The 24,914-nt window shown below is 41.7% G+C and overlaps 1 protein-coding gene across 4 annotated transcripts in view; it reads right to left on the bottom strand.

Annotated features, from left to right (window-relative positions):
- Positions 1-24,914, bottom strand: part of LOC113747159 (uncharacterized) — a 135,053-nt gene that overhangs the window by 78,015 nt on the left and 32,124 nt on the right. Inside the window, exons 4-7 of one of the 4 annotated variants that reach the window (XM_027285803.1) lie at positions 5,545-5,675; positions 1,623-1,771; positions 1,211-1,394; positions 801-905 (exon numbers count right to left, since the gene is read on the bottom strand). The exons of 1 other annotated variant lie outside the window; for it this stretch is intronic. The gene's annotated coding sequence lies outside the window, so the exon portion shown is untranslated. Of the gene's footprint in view, positions 1-800; positions 906-1,210; positions 1,395-1,622; positions 1,772-5,544; positions 5,676-20,193; positions 20,427-24,914 lie in introns of those variants that run through there. 2 more of the 4 variants (XM_027285802.1, XR_003463398.1) reach the window with 2 other exon arrangements.

Here is a 24,914-nt window from a genome sequence, read left to right on the forward strand (position 1 = left end):
AACATGCAGAGCTCAATTCCAGCTGTCATCAAGCTGGAGGAGGCAGAAATGCATTACCAGCTAGGATAATATGCTTTATTATATGGCCTATATGCCAGCTCACGCTGCCTCCAGGCTATGAGAGGAGCAATTACAAGGACGTGCGTGTGTCCGCATGGGTGTGTATGCATACGGACACAAACACACCTGCCAGCATTTACCTCTCAAAGCCAATAAACTCCTAATGTGTTATTTTCAAAGTCGCATCAATGTTTAAAATGTTATCAGCCAGTGGACATGCACCACTGCTTACTGATGATCTCCAGTACAAGGACATAATCCTTATCCAGCCAATGTAATCCAAACACTATAACACACATACACACACACACACACATACACACACACACACAGTGCTATAGTACTTACAGTCATTTGTTAGTTTATTTTGTGAATTTCGGAATATTCAAAAAGTGATTTATAACGTGAAGCTCCAGCAACAATCTGGTGGTTTCGAAAGGTTCAGCATAAAGTGACTCAAACACCCAAAAGGCTTTCTTTCATTCAAAAGGGAACAAAAGCACTAACAGATATCTCTGTTAGATGAAATGCAATTTCACCGTGATACCACCAATACAGCCTCTCTCGTGGCACAGTAACGCTGAGAATTGCTGGCTTTTATGTCCCATATAACAATAAGCCTTTGCACCTGCGTTGAACCCCAGTCCTGCATGTTCTTAATGCATCAATATAACAGCATTATGTGTTTTCAGATAAGAAAACAGCACAAAAGGCTGAATCAAATATTCATCCTGCGTTACCCGTTGATCAGTAATCTCCTGTTTTCATTTTGCCGCCGTCGTTCTCTCCATCCCCGATTCCCCCTGCTCTCTTGCTCCCTCCAGTTTCGCTCTTTCCGATGTTATCTTTGAGTGGATACGGAACGAGACAGAGAGAGAAGAGAGAGAAATGATGATACCTTAAAAACGACACAAAGCTATTTGCTGTGCTGCTGGAGTTACTGATGATGTTCATCTTTCAATGTTTGCAGGTGAATGAGTGTGTGTGATTGTGTATGCGCGTCGATGTGTGTGCCAGAGCGGGGCGACTATATCTATGTGTACATGCCTGGAATGAACATCAGCACATTGCATGAAAGACTGAATCAGTTCTTCTCTTTATCTATCAGATTTGAATGTTGTGCTGAAAAGGACAAAGAAATAACAATGACCATAAACAATTTTCCAAAGGCTGCGGCTCAGCTGGGAGCTCGCGGGCAGCCTTGTACTTGTTAGCACTGATAACTCTGAAGTGTGGCTGTTTGCGTCTGGCCTCTGCTCTCCGCGACATGTCTCCTGTTGGTCGGCTCACACACACACAAACACACCGCCAGGGTAGCTCCTACTGCTAACAACCTATGGGAGAGAGTGGAGATCATTAAATTGACTTTACTCCAGCTTCTGTGGCTCTGACAGAATGACAAGCTGCAACATATGGCCACTTTAAGGCAGACAGACCACTCATACACTTTTAGTATTACACAATATTTGGATTTCCTTGTTTAAGTGAAAATCCGACAGGAATAAAAAAAAATAAAAACTTGCTGAAGATAGCAATAACCACTCCACTGTTCAACCATTTACCGTTTTGTTTTCTTGTGTTTTACTCAGTTTGACTGACTCTGGTAATTGGCCTTTTCTCAGCTTGTTTCTCTTCATTTTAAATACCAGGAAAACACTTTTCTTGTCACACGGGGATGCTGTTCTTGTTGAACGGTGGTGATCAGTGTATCCTTTTGGCAGAAAACACAAAAAGATAAGCCTAAAATTAAAAATAAAATCTGGGCAAAAGTCTGTTTTAAACCCATCTGCTCTTTTTAAATTCGGCACAATTTCTTCATGCCAAGCAATGAGCCTTGCACATGTTATTGCTATATCTTTATCATTTTCATTTTCTCTCTCTCTCTCTCTCATTCCCTCCCTCCCTTCATCATAGCCAGTGGTCTCAGAGGTAATTACGAGGAGTTTCAGACAGTGGTTCTGGAGACCTGGGACACTCTACCAACCATTATTCTCCAGATCAATTGCTGTGGACTAAACTGAACACACACTCTCAAAAGCACAGAACAATTAAAAGTCAACACAGGGGAAAATTCCGCACACACGCGCACACACACACACGTACATGGACACATGTGCATGTGCACCCCACACACCTGAATTAACCAAGGCACACAAACGTGAACGTGAGCGCACAGACAGATTACACAAATGAACATATTGGGCAAACGCGCATGCGCGAACACACGCGTACGAGGGGGACGTTCAAGGAGAAAGACTGAGACAACACAGTCCCACACGCGACCACAAAACTTGCGAACATAATAGCGCGGAAGGGGGATTCAACAGAGCTTAAAGCCAATCTATTGCTGAAGGAAAGCCGCAGATTAGAAATCTTATTTGATTACTGCTTCAAAACAGAATACCACTGCGAGGGGCCCCATGGAGCCCAGTTGTGCGACAGAACCAAACAAACCTTTGCTCCAAGCACAACAAACGTTTTTATGTTTTCTCTTCAAAGGATCACACGCTAATACACTCCACACTCTGCCTTATCAAAGCTCTCAAACTGTGTGTGTGTGTGTGTATGACCGTGTGTGCAGTGTATTTATATGTGTGTTTTCCCCTCTGAGCCCCACATGCACACACACACACACGTTCTTGAACATGAGATGCAAGGGGATTCAAGTGTGATACAAAAGAACGCTGTAGATGCTAATTGGCTTGAACACAGCAAAGTAGAATCACTTCATGCTCCAAAAGCTTCACAAGGAAAAATGTTTTACTGACCCACAAAGTCAAATGAAGGACATTTTGCAACCGCACTTAGCGTAACTTTCATTAGAAATAAACAAAGCTGATGAGATCGATAGTTCAAGGGAATTAAACCAAGCAAAGGCTTGTGTTAAAGCTGCTCTTCTTTAGTACATGTGGAAGTATGTACACACACAGAGTCATGCAGTCGGCGATTGAACGCCTGAGAGACTGTAATGTATTGCTGAGCCTGGTGTATGCACAGTTGGATGCTGGGAACAGTCTCTTATATGGATCTAAATATAGAAACCTTCCTCTTGCTGTGTGTGGACTCTCACTTAGTCTCTCTCTTTCTGTCTCACTGACTTGAACACACACATACACACATATCTCAATAAACACTCAGGGTTATCACAACTTTTGTCTCACACATACACATACGCACGCACACACACACACCTACACACACACACAAGCTTGTGCATTTGTGTGTGTATGTGTGTGTGTGTGTCTCGTGAGGGCTCCGGTGAAGTAGGGCAGGCTGGAGGAAAGTGGGGCGACAGGGGGGCGGGAAGCGAGCCCAGTCAGAATATCAATAATAGATAAACATGTTGCCATCAGGAGGGTCTGAAGGAGAGAGAGATGTGGAAAGAGAGAGAGGGAGAGAGAGGACCTGGGAGAAAGGTTAAAGAGTGAGGACAAAGGACAAGAGGAGAGAGTGAAGCTGGGTGGAAACAGGGGGAGGAGAAAGACAGCGACAGTCAGACAGAAAAGTGAGAGGAGATGCATTATGAGTCAAGGGCATTTGCTTTTAAAGAATCAGTTTACCCAATTTAAGAAAACATATTTTCTTACTTATGTCAAGTAAGACTTATGATAGCAGTCATGCAAAGAGATTTGGTTTGGTTTTATTTACAGAGGATATATCTGTCTTTGATATTTGTGTACAAAATGTGTACAAAAATAGTCAGACACACTGAACATATATTCAGTATGAGCGTGTATTCATATATGGTTTACTACAACTGTGACCAGGGAATGTCAAGGTATGTGTGAGGAGAGACAAGTAAATAAATAAGAATAATATTATTATCAATAGAAATGTACATATATATACAAGTCATATTGGCGTGTGTGTGGGATTTCTGCTCAGGCCGCATTCAGACTGACTTTAGCCCTGCTTGAAAACAGCAGCACCCGCGTTCATTTGAAATGGGGCGGTCCGTCGATGCTGCAGAGGGCTCATCCAACAAACAATGCAACCCGGGTTTAACTTATAACAGGCAAGGCGCCATGGTTGCCAATAAAAACCAATCAAACTTGCATGTAGCACATGCACATTCACATGTAAGGTGAACGCTGTGTTTCCACTGTTTACCTCGCCACCAATGCAACAAAAAATAAAGTGATTGCCGTCACGATCATTGTAGTGTGTAGTGTTTAGCCATTCGACAACAGAGGTTTGCAGGTTTGTTACTCAAACTGGACTTCCTGGATTGTTTTTTAATGTCTCACTGGAATCTGAAGCAACACCAATGCAGTCCTCTGCCTTGCTTTGAAATTACGCTGTTTATGCCTGCGAATACAATGGGGGTGAACAGTATTTGTGCTGCTTAAAGCAATAAGAAATTACATTTCAAAAATGTTGTCAAAAACAGACAAAGAGAACACACTGTGCAAAGTCTGGATATGGACTTCAGTAGTAAGTAGCAGCGGTGAAAACTGATCACAGTAAAGTGACTAACAGGGAAACCCAGACACCAACTCTAGAGAGCATTGGTACTGTTGACTTTTTTTTAAAATGACATCTTTCAATGCTGTGGGCACCACAGAATTAAATTGCCTTCACCTCCATCACATTGGGGTGAAGGGATAAATCTCAGAGAGGGATATTTCAAAAATCTGGGCAAATAAAGCCAAAACAGTCTGTGTGGCTAGAAAGCACTCAGAAGTAAGTGAGAGAACACTTTCACACAGTATGACTGCAAATACAATTTTTCTTCCAGTTAACCTTTTTCTTCACCATGTTTTGGCACACAACTGAAACTTTCAAATGAAATCAATTAAAATCTTTACGTACATGGACAAATACCTGGCCAACAAAAATTATTCTGAAATGAACAAAGACAAAACATTTATCCTCTTACTTTCTGTAGTTGCAGTTGATGTTGCTGCTAGTATGTGCATAACAACCACCTCTATCAGAGTGAATGCTTATTATAGAAGTGATAATACCAGTGCAATTTTTTGAGAGGTGTGTGAGAGAATGGCAGGGGGAAAAAAAAGCGAAAGAACGTAAGGTAGAGGTTGGAAACATACCATTTTTCACATTTAAGTAGGCAAACCAGTGTGAGATGTGAGCCATCCAACGGTGTTCCAAATCCATTTAGCCTAAGGTAAATGATGAAAATAGGATGCACAGGGCTCCACTCTGCACGCCATTGTCACCCCTGATTCATATTTATGCAGCCTCTAGCATAAAATCAGGTGAGTGTGTGTGTGTGTGTGTGTGTGTGTGTGTGTGTGTGTAGGTGCGTTTGTGTGTGTGTGTATGTGCGATTCAGTTTTTTTCTGTGCCTGGCTTTGTGAAAGGGAGTACAAGTGGAAAAGAAAAAGAGAGGAGGGTGTTCAGAGGTTTTCTGCTACAGGGCATCCCAGCACTTACATTCTTAGAAATTTTGGCTCTTAGAACTCCAGCGTGTGTATTTTTTTTTACTACATGTTTGTGTCTGTGTGTATTTAAACCAATTACCGATTGGCTCCTTGGCTCCTGTGTTCAACAGTCCACCTAAAGGCATTTTTTGGCGTTCGAGTAACTCCAGGTTACCATGAGGGCTTGTTGCTCATGGCAACTCAGCTGTGTCCACTTTTGTCTGCTCCTTTCTTACATGAAAAGACATAATCACACACAAAGAACAAAAGGGAGGCATATAGTGAGATATTGATTGAACACCATTAAAACCGCCCAAACAAATTGATACACTATTGTTTCTTAAGGACACTGATGACCGACCAGTTCGGAGAGAGGGGGATGTATGCATGTGTGTGTGTGTGTGTAAACACAATGACAGCTGGCCTCAGTTCTTGTCCCTATGTACAAGGCTTTCTATTATTCCTTCCTTAATGACACTAATTAGACTGTTCCCTTTAATTAATCCGTTCTTGATTGAGCGTGTGTTTGTCTGTGTATGTGAGTGCACCAGGGTTTATGTGTGCGTGTGCACATTGCCGCCAATGAGGCATGATAATCAGACTGCTAATCCCACTGATCCCGATGCTCTGTGAGTGACTGATAGAAAACAAAATGTCTGAGTGGCGGAGTTTGATGGCGCACGTGGAGTTCCGCCTTCTTCTTGTCACTGACCTCCAAGCACAGCGCGGGGCAAAACCAGACATCTACAATTATCAAGGTGGAGGGAGTACAAGTGGAATCCATTACAGTCTCCTAATTACTTGCAAAGGTCGCAATTAGTGAAGTAGTGCGTTGGGTTTGCATGAGGAAATATGAGAGGGGGGAAATCACAGGAGGATTTGGAGTTGCACCAGCTTCCCTGTCTTTCTTTCTCTCTCTCTCTCGCTCTTTAATAAATATGATCAGGCATATTCTCCCTCTTTTCTTTGTTTCCTCTTGACTGTTTCTTATTTTGGGTTTGCTTCAGGCTCCGTGCAAAAACACAGTCCACCTCAGCAGAGAAAATGAGACAATGTTACTGCCTATTGACTTTCTGTTTTCTTTTTATAATTGTTGCCATAAAGCATAATTAAACTTCATTGTTCATTCCTTCATCCTCCCTCTGTCTCTTTGCCACTCGCTTTCTCTGCTCTTCGTGTGTTAGAAAGTAATTATATCTCAGTGTGCCTGCGAGACGGCACACTCCTGATCCACTGATGAGAGCAGGCTGGGAGGTTGAATATAATGGAATGGAATACATTACAGGATGCCAGCGCGCCATAGGCCTGGCCTTCCAGAGACCTGCTGCTTCTACGTAACACACCACAAGCTTCACACAAAATGCTGCCGCCATTACAGGACTGAATTTACTTCCCGTTATTAATGTTTCTTTCAGGCCAAAGTTACCAGCTCACGCGAGTATGTGATGTTGATGTTGTGCTTGGAGTAATCATATTGCAAATATTGTTATTCTACTCCCAGGAGTAACTGGTGAGGAAAAAAATAAACTTTTTACATGTTTGTTTACACTATTGACAGCTCATCCAACACCCTAGTTAATTAAAAGCAATGCATCTTGTTAGAGTTTGAGGTAAAATGACATTCTCTGCTAAATTTGCATTTAGCTCCTTGGAATTTCCTTTCAAGTAAGCAAAAAAAATAATAAAATAAGGTGGGAGATCCTTCAAACCACAACAAAAATGACAGAACCGCACCACACTTCTGTATTTTAAAGCGCAGAAATCTCCAGAGTGGATGCTTTGTGAGTTGTTTACTTTGTTTGCTTGACTAACGCGCAGCAATTCCTGCTGATGCTCAGCAGCCACATTATTAAAAACAGAAATGACATGAAACACATGAAACACATGAAACATGGCTACCTCTGCAAACTCGAATAATTTATTGTAAATAAAAACCCAACTGAAACTAGATTCTTGAGGCTGTTACTGATCAATATTTGAGAGTTACAAAATAATAATAATAATGATATTTTGGCTGATATTTGTCTTTTATCATTGACATATAAAACTAACAAACATTGTGTGGCTGAGTGTAGTCAGAGGGGGGATCTTATGTGGCCCTATGAGTTAAGGGTTGGCGATCTGGCAAAAAAATAATATCACAATCTATTTATTGGCAACCACAATCTATATTGCAACCTTTTTTCTCAAAATGACTATAAAAGGACTATAGCCATACTTAAAATAGCCTATGAATGTCTCTTTTTCACCAATAAAACACACTCCGGTTTCAAAAAGGTGATTAAAACCAAGTGACACACTCCGGTGCTGGCAAATGAAGCCAATGTGGGAGTGCTAAAAACTGTATTCCTTGAGTGGCCGCTTGAGACAGGCTGCAGAAGTAAGTCAACCTCCATAAGCGTCCGTATTAAAATGCCCAATTTCACAGCAGAAATAAACATGTTTACAGCCTGGTTCAGACAACGGTTTTGGTCTCTATAGCTAATTTCCCCATTACAACCATGAGGGGAGCAAATTTTTTTTTAACTAACCAGTTCAGATGATATTAAGGCTTGCGCATAATTAATAGCCTGACCACTTGATTGACAGATAGGTGCCGTTACAGATTCGAGCACCCAGGCATCATTCAGCCTGCCTCATGTCTTTGCCAATATCTAGATCAGCAGGGAGGTGGAGCCCAGCGTTGTATATTTTCGGCTTCAAACCAGCGCTTTGAAAACCTTCGGGTGACATTACTCAGGCTCTGTCCATCCTTTATACTGTCATTGGTAAAATCTGAGTTTAATTTGAAGTTATAAACAAAAGTCAAAAGATAACATAAAATAAAAAGTTTTTACGCCCTTACAACTCAATTGTATTTACAATAAGTCACCCAAAGAAGAGCTATGCGAAGTAATTTGTCCAATATCTCGTCGGCTGCTCACTGTATTGATTTGTTCACCTAGCGTGGATCTACTTAATGAGTTTATGTGAAGTTTGGAAACAGAAGCAGAAGGACATTAAATAGCTCTACGATTCACCTAAAAAGTAGACGCTTTAAATCCCAGCCTTGATCTAAAATCATCAGATTGCCCACCCCTACTATCAGTGATGTAAAGACAGACAGTGGAGTACATTTCTGCATCACTGCTGTAAGAAGTTAAACTACAAGACTTTCATCTGGTTTCAAGTTGTCCTTTAACTTATGTAGTGAGCTGAACATTTTCTACTTAAAGAATAAACTTGCTTGTGCTCTCTGGGAGGTTGATGCAACACCACAAGATAATTAAAAGCAATGCATCTTGTGATCAGAGTTCGAGGTAAAGTGACATTCTCGCCTAAATTTAGCATTTAACTCCTGAAGTAAGGTTCTTCAAACCACCACCGCAACGACAGAACACTGTTTTCATGCTTCCTCTTTGGTATCTCTACATACGACATATATCTGTGATAAGTTGAAATCATAACATCTGCGTACGTATCAGCCAGACAACCAGAAAGTAATTCATACAAGTCACAAAGTCAGTATGCAGAACAATTCAATCAAAAGCAGAGCCCAGAATAAACATCCCCATCCACTTATTATCAGGCTTCTATAATTATTATGAGTAGAGATCACAGTTAATATGACAACTGTAAGACAGACATGGCAGGTGCTGTATGGGTCAAAGGTCACCACAGGATTTGTCTCTCATCTGAGAGGCTTTTCCTTTTGTAAACTGGCTCTGTGAGAAGCTTGCTCTAAGCGTGTGCTTTGCTCGCAAAGAAAAGGGAGGCTTAAATACCATTTGCCTTTGTGCTTTGCTATCTTAACACAGGAGAGATGACTCACACACACATACAAAGACAGATAGGAGGAAAGGGTGTGTTGGGGGTTGAAGCATTAAAATGTACAGAAGACGGAAGAGGGAGAAAGGGTTTTAAAGAGAAAATGAGTGACAAAATATGAGATAGCTTAGGGAGGTGGCACCTCTGCAGCCACTCACAGAGCGAGGGAGCCGGCATCACAGCATCAGCATACAAACACCTCAGTAATGAAGCGCCAGCAGTCCTGGGCTCTAACCACGCAGACCTATCCATCTCCCCCATGCATTATTCACTGCACACAGCCATTTTACCGCCCAGCGCACCCGGCAAAGATTGGTTCCACTTTTTATTTATCTGTTTTTCATCCCCTCCCTCCTTTCCCTCCTCCTTCCTTTCTGCAGCTTTTCAATTAAATTAAGGCAAGTGCGACACTAAATCCATGCGGCAGAGGCTGCCCACATGACAATTAGACTGTCAGCCAGACAGAGAAAGAGGGAGAGACGAGATAGCGAACACGGCTCAGGTAAGCTGGCAGTGCTGAAATGCTCATTTAGGACGGCGAACCAAAGCCCACACAACATCCCCAAGTTAGCACGTTGTAGTTCATTCAGTCAAACAGTAGCTCTCATTTAAGGTCAGATTTCAATATTTAGACATTCAGTCAAACAACAAAAACTGATGACTAATTAAAGCCGCAATAGAATAACATTAATTGCACATATTTCAGCCAAGAGAGTAAGTCGTGCTAATGAATTGTGCTAATCAAACACTGTTGATAAAGCCAGATTGCATTTTTTGGCAGGAACTCCATCTGTGATTAACATCCATAATCTCAGACGAACCTCATAATCAGCCATCAACATAACACCCCATCTTGGGCGACTGCTTGGATGTGCCAGAAGGTATAAGCAGTCTGCTACAGGTGCAGCTAATAGGGTTAATAAAGAGAGAGCTGATGGGCTAAGAGAGAGGAGTGGTAGTTTTAGGATCACTTTATTAGAGGATGGGAACAAGGATGCGGTTGCCTCTTGAATTCGAAACCAATAGGATAAAAGAAGGAAGCAAGAAGTGACGAGAACGAGTGGGAGCCAAAAGGCATGGAATAATGAATGAAGGGAGCAGAGGAGAAACAATTAAGTAATCCCATTTTTCCCTCCTCGTGCAGCTGTTTGAACCGACCGATCATCGTGATCTCTTCCACTAGACCGTTGATTTGCTTTTAGTACAGTACGCACGCACTCTCTAGCAGTATCAGAGCAGCTGACGAGGAGATTACTACTCGTTCCTTCGAGCAACATTTGGAAAAAATGTTTCCCCTAATTCTCTTCAACAAAAGGCAAGATTCAGCAGAACAGCAACCCAAATATTTCAGGAATATGAATAATGGAAAACTGCACACTGTTAATCACCTCCAGATAAACTCTCTGTCTGTTTAGTCCACACTGCCCATTCACTACACCAGGATTTTATCTACCCTTGTTATAATAAATGACTCGTTTAAACCCATTTATAGTCATGATTGATTGTTAAGTTGTCTTTCTGAGGAATAAAAGGACTTGAAATGATACAAATTGACGTTTCACTAAGCCGTGCCTTCTTTAGTTACTGCTGCTTTGTTATGCTTTGGATTTTAGCACTGTACAGATGCCAGTTAAAATCCATGGCAGCCACAGCATGATAACAGATGCAGGCGTTTCACTTTTACATTTGTTTCTCATTTTTTAAATTCATTTTTGTTGTCTGAAAAAAACACATTTGTCACCAATTGGTGGGACAGAACCTACATACATATGATCCATTCATCCACTTTGTTTTTGCATTTTGGGAAACGTGCCATTTCACGTTGTTGACAAGACTTAGAAGGGAAGGTGGATACCGCTCTCAAGTTTGTACAGTAAATATGAAGCAGCAGCCCGTTGGCTTAGCTTCTCTTGCAGTTGTAACTGCAGAGAAGTTCATGTGCAATGAGGCAACACTGAGACATGAGTGTGTGACGTACCAAGAGACAATCAGCACCTAACAGGAGGATAGCACATTAGAATTTCTATATTTTACCACCTTGTGCTGTGTGCACTTTTTTTAAATATGACCTTCGGTGACATTGACAACCAAAATGCATTATTTTCTGGTTTCCCTGGCAACAGCCGATGCATGTCTTGACACCTCTGGCTTAAATGGGTGCGATTTCAAATGTGGGTCTGAGGGTTGTCAGCTGCCACAGGTAAAGTGAGGTTTTGCCAGAGACAATTGGGAGTCAGCAGTCATTTCAGGGAGACCGCTGTTCCTGAAATGAGCCGAGACAGAACCCAAACCAACCAATTAAGGAAAAGGTCAGACTGGATAGATAGTCTCCCATTTCATGACGGAGGGGAAGCACACACACACACACACACACACATATACGCATGTAGTAAGTTGCATTACTATGCTGAATGCATTAGCTCCCTTACAACTAAATGTGACTTTCACAAGCTCCACTACATGTTTAACTTTAACCCCTGGTTTTAACTTAATGCCTCAACCGCCATCCTAACCATTGACATCATTTCCCTTCTTTTTTATATTCTTTAACTGTATAAGCTTAAAGGAATACACACATAAATGGTTTATGCAGACAGAGCAATAAAAAATTTGGCAGTGTAGATTTAGCGACACAAATGGGGGCATTCACACGCACAAAGGCGCACATCACTTTTCTACATTTCAAAGTCAGTGTCCTGTGTCGAAGGGTAGTTAAGATGGTGACATTTCACCAGAGGGCTCTTTAATGAGACGTGAATGGTGTAACTGAAGCAGAGAGGGGGATTCCTTTTGCACACTGTGGCATCAGTTAACAACAAAGGAAGAGGTTGGGATGGGTTGGCAGGCCGCATGAGGTGAGACGTTCTACAAGAATTACAGTGCATACATGGGAGAAAAACATACTGGAAGCAGGGGGAAGAATGTGGGTTAGTTAGGGATACGGGAAGAATGAGAAAATGAGAGTCACAGAGGGAAAAAGGAGGGAGGGATAAAGACAGAGAGGGAAAACGGTAGACACTCAAGTGAACGAGAACACAGAAAAGTCATAACCCAGATTCAATTAACGTCTGATTGCTGTTCTATTGCTGTAATATTATACAGCTGAGAGCGGTTTCATATTTCAAACAAAGGCCAAGCCATCAGCCTCATTTATGATCTCCCTCACACATACACTTATTCTCACACGTACACACACATATACAGACACTCCCACTCCAGAGGAAGGAAGCAGGAAGGAAAAAGGAGAATGGCACTGGAATAATAAAAAACTAAAGAAATGATGACATCAACAAAAAGTGTGTGTGTGTGTGTAACAAACAGAAGACAGAGAGAGAGGAGAAATGGCACTCAGTCAACAGGCGCTATGGAGGGCTGAGTGACATCCTATTTGTTTGGGATGATGAAGATATTTCCATCCAGGCAGCCATTTGTAGCGTTAGTGCCTGGGACAGCCTGTCAAATCTGCTTTAGCTCTCCGTCCTCTCGGCACACTGCTGCCGTCACACACACATCAACACACACTGTCTGTCTCCCAACAGACCACAACAGGTGTGCATCTGTGTGACTTCGGTTATGTGTGTTTTTTTTTCCCCCCCTGAAAGACACAGGAAAGGCAGCTCGAATTTGGGGCGCCATTACCAGCATTACCTCCGGGCTGAATTATTTAAGCCTTGTACACACTCACACACACAAACACATGTTGACACAGAGGAAAAAGCACTATCCTCACCTTTTCTATGTCACTCAGCCATAAAGTATTATCATCTTTATCCTCACATGTACCTAGTAGCAAAGCATTACATGAACAGTAGAAGAGAAGGCGGGGTGATTTCGATGTAGTTAGCAGGTTGAATGCTGTTGTGGTACTGTAGAAAGAAGGTTTGTCAAACACCACGCATCCCTCAACTGTGTAATAGCAGGAAATAGAGCTGAAACCATAATGTCACAGCGGGCTATAAAACAGACGCTCAGGGGCAACAACATCACAGAACCCCGAGTCATCAGAGACTGGACATCTGTCACAAATGCACACACCCACACTTGGACGAGACATAAATACACATGCGAACACACACACACACACACACACACACACTAATTGTCTCTCCCCACACAGTCATAACTTTGTGAGCACATAAGTGGCTTTTGGGGAGACTCCAGGCAGAGAACTGAAGACACACACACACACACACACAGTTCAACCAGACTATGAACTCTGGTTGAACTCAGGGTAAAATAGAGGTGAGAGGCAGTACCACTCACATGCACGGGTGAATATACACACACACACACACACACACACACACACACACATATGCGCGCACACACACACACACACTTACACTAGTAAGAGGACACATAAAGTATGACCCACTGCAAAGATATTTAGTGTGCTTGGAAACAAACAGCAGGTGATGTGTGACAAATCAGATCTTGAACGATGTGATCTTAATTTAAACATACAGCCAGTGAGCCCAGAAGACACACACCCAGTTTGACCCTGTGTGTGCGTTTGCACACATGTGACGTCAGTGCTCGCAGACAGAATCCCATTAACCTTTTCAGACCTCCCCTCCTTAAATACTGTTTGACTGATCGTTTATGAAAACCCTATTAATTATTGAACAGAACAAGGCACCGCCGTACATTCTCCTTACATCAGACACATGAGCCAAGAATTTGACAGCAAAAGAATCAAATGTCGCCACAAAAAAATGTTTTTTATTATTCTTATTGTATTGTACATATAATTCTGGAGTTAAATATGTGATGCTTTGGGACATTGTTGGTGTTGGTGGTGGTGATGACAGGGTCCCCTCTAAAAGATTAATGTGTAACTTTGAGTGACCCTGCTTCACTACCTCCCTAAGTCTTATTGCGGACCTACAGTAGGCCTGGAGTGTTCACCAGGAGCTGTTAGTCATGGCTCATCACACACGTGCACCCGCATGCATGAACACACACAATAGGACCAGACATCCATGCAGCAATACACAAGCATAACTGGACACACAAAAGGTGCACATATTGAAACACACACACGCACAGACAAGCACACACAGGCATGTGCATTCACATGTGCTCTTTTATGGATGCCTACACACACACACGCACATATTGGCTAACTGGTGGTTGATCAAGCCAATCTAAATGCTAAACAAGAATGTGTCTCAGGAGTAAACTACTGGCTGGCTGCAGGCTGTCTCTTCTCTAGAGGCACTCAACAAGGGGACATAAAATTGATGCGCATGTGTGTGTGCGTGTACTAGTGCGTGTGTGTATGTGTGGAGCAGAGCATTCTTGACGTCACACTAAGAAGATTTTGAGGCACTTGTTAAGATTTTTTTTTTCCTTCTTCTCCGTCAGTAATTGCCAGTCGGAGAAGAGAAAAATAATGCCAGCATCAAACAAACACACAAAGGCTGAGAGGGATGCGCAAAAACACAACACACACACACACACACACACACTCGTGTATAAAGACACTTCACTTCAGGTAACTCAACCGCAGAGAGATGTGTGCACCATAATACAGCCTTTGAGATCAGCTCCCTGATTCAACAATAAGCCCAAGTGATGATGCAAGCAGAGAGAAGGGATGAAGTGCACACATGCATGTGTTCTTACTTGATATTCTGGGTGGCACTTTTACCTTCCCACAAGCCCACAGCAACAATAAACAGGACTGCAGATAAGTAAACCTACAACTGCAACTTAACAGTTGATTTCAGGGAAAAGAAACATGTTCCACATTAGAATATTATCTACTATATTATCTACTGACGCTTCACAGCATACACATTTACAAAGCTCACTCTTTCTCAAGGTGTGTAAATTGTAATACCTGACATTCTGACTGCTGCCACCAGGGCACCTAATCAAAAGGTAAAATATTACCATTAACATACAGTGTATATATTTCTGCCTTTATGTTTAAGTACAGGGGGATGCAGGTGGCATTCACCTGTGTATATATAGGTGTATGGCTATGTGTGTTTGAGCCGATGAGAACACACAGAGGACGCCGTGATGAAGATTGACTTGTTGAGTAATGAAAACCTACTGCAGCCCTCCTTTGAGAGACAGAGCGAGGGAGAGGAACGAGAGAGTGAAGTAATGAAGTAATGAAGGAGCAAACGGCTCAGAGGCTCGCACTTTGGAAAAAAAAGGGGCGTCTCTGGGGGGACAGAGACCGAAGCAGGGGCAGAGAAAGGGAGCTTAAGAAAGAGAGGATAAACTGTAGTAAGCAGGGGGAGAGCGTGGGTTAGTGAGCAATGGGGGCAGGGAGGATATAGCGGTAAGACAGGAGCCATGACGGATGTAAAGAAATTTGCATGTGTTACACATTTAGGAAGCAAGAGAGCAGGGTACCTGAGGAGGAGAGAAAAGTAATATCGTGTTTTGGGAGCCAAGGCATGTGGTCATCTGAACTCTTTGTTATGGAACAGGTTGTTTTAAAGTTGTTTTTGCTTGCTTCAAAATAGAGGAGAGGGCTCAGGTGTGTGTTACTCAGAGACTCTTCCGCCTTTATCATAAATCCCATGGCCACCCTGATCTATAATTCATACCGACAAATGGAGGAGACACCAGCAGGAACACAGGATCACATCTACACACAGACACACACACATTTTCAAAGTCTCAAAATCCACTGTCACACACACACACACACGCAATAGCCTTCTTTCAGGCAATCTGTGGAATGACTATGTCTCTTGGGGTGCAGGCTAAACACCCATTGCTATGGTGATGGAGCTTGGGCCCTATCCAAAGAGACAGAGATGATATATAGAGAGGTTCATCCTTCATGGATGGCCATGAGGGGGAAACAGCAGCCAAATAACACCAGTGCCTAAAGGGCCTCGGGGCCTTTCAATTTGGGGGAAATTGTTGCTTGCGGCCGCCTACAAGGATATTTGTCACGTCACTGGGCGACGCAAGGCAACAGATCACTATCGATTGGACTGTTCGGGTTTTACGTGACACGTCGCACAGGAAGGTGTTGCTGTGTGAAGCAGGAATGTGAATGTGAGAGGAGAAACTAGAGTATATTAACCTACATGCTGATGACGATGCATTTTCATTACTGTCAATATTGTCAGATCCCACTCCCTGAGGCTGATATACAAGGCCAGAAGCTGCACCAAAAGTATGTGGATGTGTAGCTTCCTGTGTATACATGCTATATATGTTTATATGCATCTAAGCAGGTTGGAGTACACAATTTGATGCTGTATGTTAGATCAGAACAACACAAGTGTCGGTAGGTATTAGGTTCTCTAAATAGTCTAAGGATTACTATCCAACATCTTTTATTCCATCCTTCTCTTCGGGGGTGAGAGAGAAGAGAGGGATGGGGAGGAGGGGTAAAGGAGGAGGGGAGGAATATGATTTATCCCTCACGCTACTTGATGAATCTGCTCTGGGTGGCTAAACTATTTATGAGCCTCATAGCTAAATTCCTCCATGCGTCTCTTCCCTTTCTCGCCTCGGAACCCAAATCTAATTCGGCCCGGCGAGACACACATACACACGTGCATACCCATACGCATACACATACTTAACACAAAGTCACTGTAACTTACACACACAGATACACACATGCTTGCACGATGATTAGCATTTGTGCCCGCCTGTACACAAATCCATATTTCATGAGGAGAAGGCAAGAAGTGTTTAGTGCGGCAGGTTTGATTTTTGTGTAGACCTTAGACCAGACGAGCTGAGATCCTATTATCTTAGCATGCCAGGGCCTCTCCCTCTGGGTGATTTCCATCTCTTTTTAACAGATAAAAGAGGACTTGGAGCTGCTCTGTTTACTGTAGAAAGCAAGTCTTAAAATCAATGACAGTGTGGAATATTTATGAGCCTACTGCTTCAAAATTTGGCTATATTAATCATCATAAAGCGTGATACAGAAGATTTTTGGGAAAGGTACTGTAGGTAGCTAAGTAAGACTTCTGGAAGAAATCGAACTGAAGAAGAATTTTAAGTTTGTCTACTTGATAAATAAAGTTAGAAAAGTTTGAAAGCTACTTCAGTTTTTACTTTGGAAAAACATTGTGGCACACACACACACACACACACACACACTTGTGTATGTTCAGTTGCCCAGATAAAGTAACTGAAGATGGTGCAAGGGGAAACTGTAATTCAAGTCAGTACACTTAAATCCAGGTTAGTATGACGGTGTTAAGAGACTACTGAGTTGTATAACAATCTGAGCACCGCTGTACTGTGGTATTCTGAGACCTCTCGACTCCAACTGTAAGTCAGCTGGAGGTTGAGTTAACAGATTTTCCCATGCCCTTGGCTTTGTAGATAAGCAGCGGCTCTAATGCAGCATGCAGCCAGTACTACAGATCAATGTGCAACTATAATACATACCAGAGAGCTTCAACATCCACTTCATAATCTCCTAATCAGCTCAAAATCAAAAGCATGCTGTGAAAATCTAGCGGGAGAATCGGAATACGCTTGTGATCAAGATTATATTGCTTATCTTGTACAAAATAAATTTACAAAGCTGTTTTATTGTAAAAGGAGATCTGAGAGCTGAGGTTCAGTCACAGTTATGCGACCAAGAACTGTAATCGTTTAAACAATGGGGGCTGAGCAGTTGGTTCCTGGCTAAACACTTGTTGAACAGTGTTGCTTTGTCCCAGAATAATTTGAAACAACTCAAAAATAAAAACACAATGTTTTGAAGTGAGCGTGCTGTGGTGTACAAGAAAAAACAAATCCTTAAGGAAGACAGCAAGACAGATGTAGCTTTCCCTGGTCACATTTCTGACTGTACAACATGAGTTATTTGTTTGTCATAAGCTTGAATACAGTCTCTACAGGACTTGCATTTGAGGCGGCACCATGTGAAGATGTGTGGAAGGCCACATAATTACTAGACAAAGAGGAATCATAATATGCCTGACACATGTAGCAAATCATAGGATGTTAGTGCATGTAGGATTGATACTGCTGAAAACAAGCTTACAGAGACCAGCAAACTGGCTATTGTCCATGACATGAGAAGACTGAAAACAGAGCATCTTCTAAAAGGATGCGACAACCAAAATCAGATGTCACTACCACCCAGCAACACGAGGTACCCCAACTGAAACAGGGTGTTGCTAACTTGGAAGAGAAAAAGGAGGATGTAGAAGCAATCTGCACATAATCAAGATGGAAGGATGGAAAGAAAATCTCCCACAATAAGTGACACAGTCAGTTAAACCGTCACTGGTATCAGCCCGGCAGAGCTTTTGTGTTTAAATGTCACTACTTCCAAGAACAAAAACTACCAATGAAAAAGGCTCTACCTAAGAAAGATATTGTCTCTCCTGACAGAGGCATGATTCACATCTAACCTGGCTTCACCCAGAAGGTCAGCTGGAAGCAGGCTGCGTTTTAAGAGGTGCAAGAGATGCTGAGAATCTGTGAGCGGATAAGATACAGACAAGGTTGACTGGACTCATCACTTCTGTGGTTCTAAAGCTTTCCTTAAAGTTCTGGTGTAGGTCAGCATTTCAAATCTCTTAATTATCATCTTTATACATTTTGAGTTTAAAAGGGGTCCTAACTATTCATGAACTGTTCATTTTTATTTTTTTATTAAGATTCAAATGTTTTCATTTATAAGAGGTATTTACTTAAAATTCTGGTTGCATGTTCTGGCTGAAGCTCTAGCCTGTTTTGAATTGTTCTGTAAGTCATGTTCGAGACTGGAGGCACTAACAAGCCCTAGTTTAGAGGCCAGCACAATGTAATTTAAGCTCTGAGCAGCAAACAACAAAGCTTGTGCAATCATGTTTTTATCATCTTAGAAATACTTCAGAAAGTATGATTTGTCTTGGCTGTCCAGAATTCAGATGCCAGGTTTTTAATCAGTGATCATGTTTCTTGGTTCTGACTCCCAGATTACTTTTCGAGCACTTCTTGGCCTCTCTTCCTGCGATATCTCTGACCTCTTAGTACTATATGCACGTACTTTGAGATCCTCAGGCAGAGGTCTTTTGTCTGTTCTGTTGGCGTGGCTGAAAAAGGGGTTTGCAGTCAGTGCCCGGAGGCTCTGGAACGGTCTGCTTGAGGAAATCGGCTTAGTGGTTATCTCCTTTAATTCCATTCTTGAAACATACTTTTATCACAGAGCCTTGAGTGAGTTTACTTCATTTTGATTTTATTTAAACTTTTTATTTCCTTAAACATAATTTTATTTTTCTATTCTTGCCTTTTTCTACACAGCATTGTTTTTTCTACACCAAATTTTTTTTGATCAGTTTTTTTTTAACCTAATGATTTACCAATTTTGTCTGATTTATTTTGCTGCCTTTGTGAATCACTAAAAATAAAGATCATTATTACTATTATTACATCTATTTGTGCATGCACTCATAAATTATGTGCCATTTTACACATTTGCACAGATGAAACAAAGAGCATGTGATGTAAGTTTTAGACGTGTTGGTAGGTGGATTTTTTAACCTTTTCAGTCTGTGTGGTAAGCTGAGCTAATCGCCTGCTGGCTGTGGCTCCATGCTTAATGTACAGATTTATGAATGGTAGCAATCTCCTTATCCAGCTCTCAGCAACAAAGTGAACTGGCATTATTTCTCAAAATCTTGAATTATTCCTTAATAGTTTTGGAACATTTCTGAGAAACACTTAAAAGTCTATTTTACAAGTTACTGGCAAAGATGTGAGCCAAAATTAAAGAAACAGGCTGAGATGGATGAAAATTACAGGGATACTCAGATGCAATGTAGCCTACTGAGTAATAGAGGGGACATGGGGCTCAGTGAAGGACAGGACAGAAAATTATAGATACAGAAAGGGAGAGAGTGATGGAATGGTTGCAGAGTGACAACCGAAAAAGGGAGTGACTTAGAAGTGGTAGACACAAAGAAAATGACAGTGTCAGGGGAAGGTGAGTGGCTTTTTTCTGAGGCGATTGATCATATGGAGAGGTCATTACAGCCAAAAAGTAGACAGACAGGAGGACAGAGGAACAGACAGGCAGACATACCGGCTGGTGTCTCTCTTCATTTTCTCTGTTTCCCTTATCTCTCTCTCTTTGTGTCTTCATCTGCACTCCGTTCTGAACAAGCTTTTCAGGGACACTTGGCAGGTTGCAAGACATGGGCCTGAATTTCAATCAGCCCAAGTCTTAGTTGATACAAACTGAGGGTAAAGACAGAGCGAAATCATTCAACCAGAATTCAATTTCCACTGCTCGTGCCCTGTGTGTACATAATCACAGCTTTGTGGCTGAAAAACAAAAAGCAAGAAACAATAAATAAACAGGTGAGGGATGCGAAGAGAGTGAAAGCAGCCACCGCGGGGACGGAGAATGGATTGAGACAGGGGCGAGGGAGATAGAGAGAAGAAAATGATAGAGGAAGATAGAGTAATGATTTGTCGAAGCAGTGGGTTTGAGGATGAAAGATGAAAGAGCAGTAAGAGAAGAAGAAGGGGAGCCATGGAAGAATGAGGAGGGGGCGAAATGCAGAGGTATATATATACTGTCGCACGTTGGCCTTTCCTTTCCTTTAAAACGGCTGCCATCAAACAATTATCTGATACCGAGGGATGCGCTCTATGCTTCCTATTCTTCACTCACTGTTTCCCTGCCGTCCCCACCCTCCTCATCATCACACCATCTCGAGGCCTGTTTGTTTCTCTCTCCTCTCTCGCCCATCTCTGTTTTCCTCTTTCCATCTTTCTCTTTTGCTTTCTGGCCGTCTGTCTCTCTCTCTTTCCCAGCGGAGCATTTGTTTGTTTGCATCTCAAATATTCTAAAACGAAAGGGTGTTGTTTTATTCGATAGGTCGGGATTGCTCGCAGGCATGCTGCGTTTGTAAATTATGTGTGTGTGTGTGTGTGTGTGTCTGTGTGAGAGAGAGACACACACACAGCAGTGCATGGCAAAGAGGTAATGAATTCCTCAGCGAAGCAGTGATACACAACAGCTTGCAGATCAATTTTTAATAAGAACTCTGCAGTTCACAAGCAGCGCAAAAACTATGCGTGCATGGGTGTGTGCGTTTGATAAGCGCTCAGCAGTTGGCTTAGAGAGTAATAAACATATTGTAATCACTGGCTTCTGACCCAAAACCTAATCCCTGTGTCTGTGTACTGGTATGTGCACTTTTTGGGAATGGGATCAGTTAGCCTCTTCGTGTATTTCTGCAATATGACTGAATATGATTTAGAAAAACAGAAGTAGTTCATAAACAAAAAGCAGAGATATGGCATCAGTACTATCATCAAACAGAGAGCACAAAAAATAGCCGAATCATCTCAGTACTGATTTGGTTTTTTTAGACTAATATATGAGTTAATCGACAGAAGATTACTCAGCAAACAGCAAGCTACTGTTCTTTGTCATATATGGTTTAATTCAATTCAATCTGAAGACATCCCCTTGGTTCTGGTAAGTTGTAGTGGGTATTTTTCACTATTTTATGACACACATAGGCAAAACTATTTATCGATTAACTGATTAATAAGCAGATTCATCATTATTTAAAATAATGGTTAGTTGCAGCTCGATATCTCAGGCTATTTGGGTCACTCACAGTCAGAAAAACAAGGTCAATGGACCCTCTGCAAGTCTTAAAAATTCAGCAGATTGTATTTCAGACATATACCAGTAAAACGATCATAATATTTGCCGTTGTGTATAATTAATTCTGTTTTTTTTTTTAATATTTCGCGAAATTAAATGTGTCATTTTGTGTCGTTTGTTTGCATTTATACAAAAGGGGACATTAGAAAGTGGTAATGTGGGGAGACAGCAATCTCCACAGAAGATTGGCATTTTTTAAATTATTCTGTATATTAAAATGTTAGTAAAATCATTCATTTTGACCTAGTGTATCTCTTTTCCTCATTTCCCTTGTCGCAGAGCTGTCACCACAAAAAAGAAATATTATTCAATGCGAAGTGTGAATTGTGTCCCAATGTAACGGGAAACATAACTTCTTTTGGATATGTGGAAAACATAAACTGAAGGTGAAAATCAAGTGATCTGTTCCTTTTCAAACACGACTTTCATCTGGGACTGCAACTAGCAGGTATTTTCATTACTGATTAATCTGTTGATCGTTTTCCCAATTAATCAATAAAATGTCACAATAAAAAATAAAAAAAATAAAAAAACACAGGACAGGATCAAATGCCCTGTTTTTCCATACGAACAGTATAAAACCCAGAAATTTACAAGTTGGTAATAACAGAGAAAAGCTGCATATCTGCACATTTGAGTACCTGGAACCAGAGACTGAAACAATTTGTTGATTCTCAAAATAATTTCATTTGTTTTGTGACTACTTCATCTCAGCTGTAGTTTTAACACAGGAGTGGTCTCAGGTCTCTTCTGGCTTTCCCCCTCAGATAGGCTGTTAATATGGATATTCTGATTAACGTATGTGTGACATTTGTATCTGAATGGCCTTTATAAAAGTATTGGCAGACCATTTGTCATTTATTCATTTAGAGTGTTTGACGTGTACCTCATTTAGATATTAACTGGACACCTTCCAACCTAGAGTCCAGACTTCTAACAGAAAAGCTACAAGGTAAAAATTGCAAGATATTTTATTATTAATTACCCTGCAAGCTATTCTCATACTTCATATTGAATCTTGAATAGACTGAACAGATTTTTTTTGGCCTTTTCAAGCTTTTCTTTGATAGAGACAGCTGAAGGGTGAGAGGAATGTGGGGAGAGAGAGACGGGGAATGACATGCAGGAAAGAGCCACCGGTCGGATTCAAACCCTGGGCTTCCGCAGCAAGGACCGAGCCTTCGCACATGGGGCAGCTTCTCTACCAACTGAGCTAAACGCCGTTCCCGAGCAGATTTTTTTCTTTCAGTTATTAAAGCACTTTTTGTATAGAAATGTCCATGTCATATCACGTTTTTTAATATCTCGCAGAATAGCGAGTAAACCTATTTAACCTGTCTGCATCTCGTTTTATAATCATTCACTGACAGGTAACTGTCAGTCTTGAGCAGTGAGCTGTTTAAATTTGTGGCAGGTCTAATTAAAATTCCCTGGTGTACATAACATACAGCTAGAGCAAATATATATGATTCAGTGAACCTGGAGTTTGTAAAACTCTACTTACTTGAAAATACAACAACACACACAAAAGGCTTATAGACACGCATATATGGAGAAATGGTGTAGTGGTGGCACCCTAGGAGAGGTTGGGGGTTTAGTACCTTGCTCAAGGGCATCGCAATAGTGCCCTGGTGGTGAACTGGCACCTCTCCAGCTTCCAGCTCACACTCCATACTGAGGTCCATGTTGGACTTGAACTGGCAATCCTCCAAAGTAAAGTCTCTGTGGACTAGCCACTGCCACCCAATATGACACAAAATACCAAAGAAAACAAGAAAGTGTTCGTTTAGCTGAATTCTTTTCATGGTTTCTACACTTTTTATAGCTTGTGCAGACTTAGTATATACGATTGTTAGATTGATACTGACCAGTATTACCAAAAACAACGAAAGAACCTTGTCCAGGAAATATACAGCAATTATACACAATGTTTAATTTAACATGAACTCTTTGAACATATTTCTGAGGTGGAAATCTAAATTACTCACACGTTCTCTACCCAACACATTGTTGGAGGGCTTGTTCTCTCTACAGGTACAACATGGGTTTGTTTGGTTGCACAGTACAAGAGATATAGCAGTTGATGTATTTCAGACAAAACAGCTGCTCATGGTGTGTTTGCTGTAGTTTAACACCACACTGACACAACTTCAGTATTATCCATGACAACAAGAAGGTTCTTGGTCCAAACCTTGGCTGTGTGCCTTTCTGTTTGGAGTTTGCATGTTCTTTACTTTACATAATAATTTTAAACCAGATCCACCTCGGTCAGCTACACCAGTAAAAGACTGATTGGTACATCAGGATTACAAATCTAATCTTCTGTGCAGTAGTATATCAGTCACTGGGGCCTCCTTTCAGCACAACAACTAATAGTAACTCGAGGTAGTCTTCCTCAGCATGTGACCTATAATAAGTTATCAGAGTCAGTTCAATGGCTTCCTACTAGAAAGAGAGAGTTAACATTCAGGGCACACTCTGAGGTCTAAGTATGAGCCCGGATCAAGCCAGGTGACTGCAGGGGAGGCCATTCATATTCAAGCCTAACACGGCCCCTCTGTTCTCATCTATTATTCATGAGAGTCCTCCTCCTGCATGCCTCATCCCCCTGGCCTCCTGGTCCTCTCCGCCTCCTACACTGTATCGCACCTGAACTAGCCTTAAAAGCCGTTATTCACTGGACATTAGAGGGATTGGATGCGGGATAATGCTGGAGGGGGAGGGAGAAAAGAAGAGGTGTTCAAGGGTATACCGAGCCCCGATTTGAGGTTTTCGACTCATGAATCACCCCGAGCGAAGAGAGCAAAAGAGGAATGACCCTGATTCATTTATTTTTGTTTGCTTCCTATTCTTTCTTTTTCTCTCTCTAGCAACAGCTGCAAAACAGTTCTTGCAGGTTGCACACACATCCACTTTTAAACACCCCTCAGCACTAAAAAAACTTTTACTTGCCTTCCTGCAGACAATGAGCACTGCTGACCTCCCCTTACACTCCCCTTAACAGCTAGGTTCTTGTACTAAACCACCAAACAACTTTGCTA

The sequence above is a fragment of the Larimichthys crocea genome, chromosome XII, assembly GCF_000972845.2.
Source record: "Larimichthys crocea isolate SSNF chromosome XII, L_crocea_2.0, whole genome shotgun sequence".
Classification (NCBI taxonomy): domain Eukaryota; kingdom Metazoa; phylum Chordata; class Actinopteri; family Sciaenidae; genus Larimichthys; species Larimichthys crocea.